The sequence below is a fragment of the Chenopodium album genome, chromosome 11 (genome assembly GCF_948465745.1).
Source record: "Chenopodium album chromosome 11, dcCheAlbu1.1, whole genome shotgun sequence".
Lineage (NCBI taxonomy): Eukaryota > Viridiplantae > Streptophyta > Magnoliopsida > Caryophyllales > Amaranthaceae > Chenopodium > Chenopodium album.
This window is the reverse complement of record NC_137844.1, coordinates 41,694,270-41,700,034: the sequence shown is the minus strand read 5'-3', so window position 1 is coordinate 41,700,034 and position 5,765 is coordinate 41,694,270. Positions and strand designations below refer to the sequence as shown.

Genomic DNA, 5,765 nt, shown 5'->3' with positions numbered 1-5,765 from the left:
TTTCGTGCTCCTTCTAAGATCTTCTGGCATACTGTTAGAGGGTAATTTTTTATTTTCCCAATTTTTTGTTGGTTGATTTTCTTTTCAGATTTCAGGATTTGTTTTTTGATTTGTTTGAATTTAGATTTTTTTTTTAATGTTTGATAATATGTATTTATGGAAATTAGCTTTTGAAAGTGAGAAATGTAGTTTTTCAATGAAGAAGTTTAGAATTTTCACCTAATTTTTCACTAAAGGATAGAGTAAATTATACTAATGATTGATTTAATTGGGATGAAATTAAAATTGGCGCATTTTGTTGAATGGTGTTTAATAATTCTATCTTAATTAGGGTATAGTTAGAAATGGAAATATCCAATGGATCATTTGTTCACCCGCTCCACTTGCCTTATTGGATGGGTGAAAAACCCGGTTTAAACGGATGATAGCGGGTGATGGATTAACGAATGCGGGTGGAAAATTTTCACCCATTAACCCAACCCATCACCCAAATATTTCAAACAAGCTAAATTTTTTATTTTTATTTTTTTATTTATGAAATTCTTAACATTGGGCTAGGCCCAACATAAGTTAATGTCTTAATTCAGTTTTGTTATTCCTAAACCCTAACAATAGCGACTCTATCTCTTTCTCTTGCCTCTCTCTGCCTCATGGCCCTCATGGTGGCACCACTACAAGGTCTGGAACAAGTCAAATGGCGGTAGCAACAAGCTGGAAAACGGTGCCTCCATTCTTAATTAAGGTATTCTAAATTCTAAACTCACTCCATTTTCTAAGTAATTTAATTTGTTCAAACCAATTTATTCATACAAAAATAAAATTAATTTGATTGGTTCATACGAATTTGTTTGTTCACTTGTTTTAATTTAATTATATATGACTTTTTAAGGGTTTTTAGGTTTTGTTCAAGAATTTCTGCCTTTTTTTCTCGAATTTGCTACAGCCTTTTTGTTAATTTGCTGCTTCTTTAATTAATTGTTGTTGTGTTTGCTACTAATATAGGTATGGGAAATGATTACAAGGCTTCTTGCTTTGATGATTACAAGACTTCCTTGTTGTTGCCTACAAGATTAAATGCTTATATTATACATTAGATTATCACCCAAACCATCCGTTTCACCCGTGGGTAGGTGATGGATGGATGGATGGATTCAGGTGGATGATATAGCGGGTGGTGGATGGATCGGGTGGGGTGTATGGATGCAGGTGATGGTCCACCCGCCCTGAACCCGATCCATTTCCATCTCTAGGTATAGTGTACTTTTTTTGTTAGCGGAATGTTTTAACGAGTAAGCTGATACGAAGTATTATCGAATTAATGGCGAAATTGTTGTGCTTTTTGATTGAAGTTAGATATTATGTTTGATCATTGCATGGGGTGAATGGTTTTGTTGTGGAATGTTTTTATGAGTATGCTGATACGAAGTATTATCGAATTAATGGCGAAATTGTTGTGCTTTTTTATTGGAGTTGGGTATTATGTGTGATCATTACATTGGGTAAATGGTTTTGTTGTGCAGTTGGTTATATGTAGGATGATTCCTCACAAGAAAAAGAGGGTAGCCACTGCATTAGCAAGGTTGAAGGTGTACAAAGGAGTTCTCCGCCTTATGACGAAGTCAAGAGGGTGGTTGTCTCGATACTCTCAAGTGATTTGATCATTCTTTTGATTATATTAGTTGTAAGTTCTTGATATGAAAATGATGTTTTTATTTTCAAGTCTTTGTTTTATTGATATCTTTCGATGGAATTATTCAGGGTGTTGAGACTTTAGAAGGGTCACAAGTACTGCTTGCTTGGCCGTCTATCTAAGGAAGTCGGCTGGAACCACTACGACACCATCAGGGTATGGTTATTCTTGTCAATCGATTTCTTTTTAGTTGATTAATTTTAACTGCACATTTACTTGTCAAACCTCATTCCAACAACTATAATTTTCTTTTACTTTGATATTCTTAATGAGATACATGAGGTTTCAATTATTTTTTCTTATGCAAAGAACTTCAGTAGTTTATGTAGTGGCAAATTTTCATTAAACTTTTATAGTTCTGTTATGCTGATAAATATTTTAATTCTTGTTTCTGTATGTGACCTGGTTATAATCTGTAGGTCTTTTTTAGAGTGTGATTAGATTCCAGTTCGAATAAAATGTTTGTTGAAATCGGGAACTATATTGTTAAATGATGATTTCTGCATTTGTCCAAGTGTATGTTGCTGAAGTTGTGTGATTTCTTGAATTAGTCTAGTTAATTATTCTTTTACATGATTTGAATCTTTGTTACCTTTGATGTTGTATTGTCATTAGTTAATATGTTCAAGTTTTACGACACGTAAGTTTAAGATTTATAATATGTGCAATTTTTTGTTTTATATTTGTACATTGTACCTGTGTAGCAGTTGAAGTTTAACATGCTTCCCCTTAATAAACTCCGTACATTTGATCAGATTGACAAGTTAAAACATAAATGGGGTTTTTACTAGTATATTATGTTTTAGAATTAGTAGTCTGATTTCTCAAATTTACATAATACATTGACTTTGCATAACTTGAAATCTTTATGTTGACATGTGTAGACATCTAATTGTGTCTCCCCAAAAACCAAACCAGTCATGAATATCTTTCACGTCATTTGATTATCGAAGGAGGTGAAATGTGAAAGAGTCTCGTGATTCACTTGTTTTTAAATAAAAATAGTTCTTTCTATTTTCAAAAATATTTCTTTTCGTACCCTGTTTATGAAAAATGTCCGGTCCAATTTAGTTTTGTCCATGATATGGGTCCAATAATAGTGTAGTTGGATGGGGTTCGAAAAGAGCTTTCCAACGATATATTATAAGCCCAATTCCGATGAATAATGAGGAAGTTATGGCCAAAATACTAAACTAGGCCTAAAATGATTTTATATACGGCCTAATGATCAAGTGGAGGGCTCATTAATTATTATTCCTAAAATCATTAGGATTGACTTTAATCTTCTAGAACAATCTAGAAGGTTATTTTGAGTTCTAATGGAATTAGGATTAATAATTATGCTTTTATTTTATTTAAAAAAGATAATGAATTTAATTTGGAATAGAACAAATATTTTAATGATGAACTGATCTTAAATTAATGATAAATACGGTGTCCAATCGTCTAATTATATTAGGGAAAGGACTCCGTACAACTTTTTTATCATAGCCGCGCTATCGCGCTGCGAGGAGTCTATCGCGTCGCGATAGGCTTATCGCATCGCAATAGGCCTATCGCATTGCGATAGGAGCGGTTTTACTCCGAGTCGAATTCTGACTCTTTTCTATCTTTCTGGACAATTTTCTCTGTAAATAGGGGCGTTATTCCCCGTTTTCAATCATCAACAATCATCTAATTCTCTTCTCTCTTCAAGCTAAAGCTTATTATTTCTTTCTCTCTCTTGACTTTCTAAGCCTTCCCTTTTCTAAACACAATACCGCATTCACGAGTCTTAGACGCACATAACCAAGCTCGAAATTATCTTCGCCCTAGACGTGAAAGGTTGATAATTTATGAGGGTTTGGTCACAAATCTATATTTCAATTCTTTGATTAGATTTACCGTTTAATATTTTTATTGAAGTTACTAACGTGTGTATTCTTTTGATAGCAAGAGGTACGAGGCAACAAATTGAGTAATTTTATTGTTATATATCTTGTAGAAAGCGTGCTTATTTCATATTAATTCCAAGTATCATGTTAGGATGTCTTTATGATTCCTAGTATCATGTTTAGGGTATTAACTAATATTTCTAATATCATGTATGTTTCTAGTACCATGTTTAGGTTGCTTCCTATTTCTTCTATCATGTTAGTATCATGTTAGGGCTAAAGCTTTGATTTTTAATGTTTAGTGACATGCTAGGATTTGTTATTAATCTTGTTAGTATCATGCCTAGGATCTTGCTAATAATATTATGCTTTGATGAGGTCATTATGATTACGATGATTTGTTTTATCAATATTATTATGTTGCTTCATATTATTATTATTGCTTGATCATGCCCTCTTTTACAGGTTTAAAGGGAATTTGTACTTGAAATCACGCTTAATAAGATAATTAATAATTTTATTTAGGCTAATATGGTTTTAATTCAAGTGATCGCCAATAATAGATTTGTTTGTGCATTAATAATCAACCAACATAGACTAAACAGGTTTAGGGTTAATGTATTGATTGTATGTTAGTTAGAAAGAGCACATGAATATGAGAAGAATAAAGTAGAGGCCTTTTTAGGGAAGGTTCAATCTCTTTTAGGTTGGATTTGTACTTTCATCCCCGAATATCCAGTCATGGTTCAGGACCACTATGGAGTTGGCGATCTCATGGATCGTGAAGGGGCGTAACCTTCACCTTGTGAACGATTTACAAGTTCTTAAAACTTGTTGGCGACTCTTTTGCTCTAGCTTCTTTCCCTTTGGACGCCACCATGCTTAAGTGTATGATCACAGTGGGGCTCAAGTGTGGGATGCTTGAAATATTCCCTACAACATGTTTAGGCTTGCTATCATGGAAACTTAGTTGTAAATTGTACTGCGTATTATTTGTTCTCAGTATGCTACACTTGAAGTCTGGAACTATGAGTCTTTAACATGCTATTTAAGCAGCCTAGCAGTAAGCTGTTTGCTCTAATCTAATTTTAAGTTGTGCTACACATTTTCATGGCTTACAGGAGCTTGAGGAGAAGAGAAAGGAAAGGTCCAAGGTTGTATATGAAAGGAAGAAGCAGCTCAACAAATTGAGGGTGAAGGCTGAGAAGGCTGGCAAGGAGAAGCTTGGATCTCAGCTAGAAATTCTAGCCCTAGTCAAGTATAGGAATGTCAACGGGTCGGATCTAGACCGGGTCCGGATGGACCCGGATCTAATCCGTTTTTGTATTAAGGATCCAGATCCGACCCGGATCCGTCGGGTCTGGAAAATGGAGACCCAGATCCATATTCAACGGGTCCAACAGATCCAGGTCTAGATCCGGGTCCAAAATGGGTCCAATATATTTTGCCTAATTTTTTGCAATAAATGTAATGTTTGGGTAAAAAAATGCATTTCAAACTTCCGTCGGAGGTTATTAAGTTCAACCTAAATTAAAGTTATACAATTAATCTAAAAACACAAAGTAATCACCTTATACACTTATATTTTGAAATAAAAATTATAAACAACAAAAAAAGTATAATGTTACAAATGAGCAAGTGAAAAAGCAATGATGATGTATCCGATATGAGTATCCAAAATTCATCTTTTGAAAGGGCTAATCTTTATCACTACTAACATCATCAACATTTTTAATAAAAAAAAACAAACAATTTTAGTTTTTTTTAATAAGAAAACTAAAAAACGAGTAAACGGATTTGGGTCCGGGTCTAGGGGCCAGACCCGGATCCAGATCCCTTTTTTTACAGCAGGATCCGGATCAGACCCGGATCCAACGGGTCAAAATTTTAAAGACCCAAATCCGTGTCTAGATCCACGGATCCGAGTTGGGTCCAGATCCACTGCCATCCCTAGTCAAGTACTGAGCATAAGAGTTGAATGCTTCCGGTTTTGTTAAAGCTAGACAAATCAAGTTACTTTGTTTTTTTGGATACTGCCATTTGTGCAATTAAATCAATTTTGTCATACTTTAATTATCATAGCTATCAGTTGCATTGCTTTTCTATTAGATTTGTAATTGTTTGGCCCATGTATTATGAATCTATGTTCTATTATGTTGTAGGAGACTAAATTTTAGCTGAGGTTGTCTTGGGTTCGAAAT

General features: G+C 34.1%; 1 long non-coding RNA gene across 3 annotated transcripts; it reads left to right on the top strand.

Moving 5' to 3' along the window:
* The first annotated feature begins 601 nt into the window (after positions 1 to 601).
* LOC145567578 (uncharacterized) lies at positions 602 to 4,849 on the top strand. Of its 3 annotated transcripts, none has more exons than XR_014095700.1 (4): positions 602 to 742; positions 1,521 to 1,681; positions 1,759 to 1,846; positions 4,686 to 4,849. It is a non-coding gene; the product is annotated as an uncharacterized LOC145567578 (long non-coding RNA). The 3 variants fall into 3 exon arrangements; XR_014095702.1 differs by having other exon boundaries at positions 604 to 742; positions 1,521 to 1,649; positions 4,686 to 4,848; XR_014095701.1 differs by having other exon boundaries at positions 606 to 742; positions 1,521 to 1,627; positions 4,686 to 4,847.
* The last annotated feature ends 916 nt before the right edge of the window (positions 4,850 to 5,765 follow it).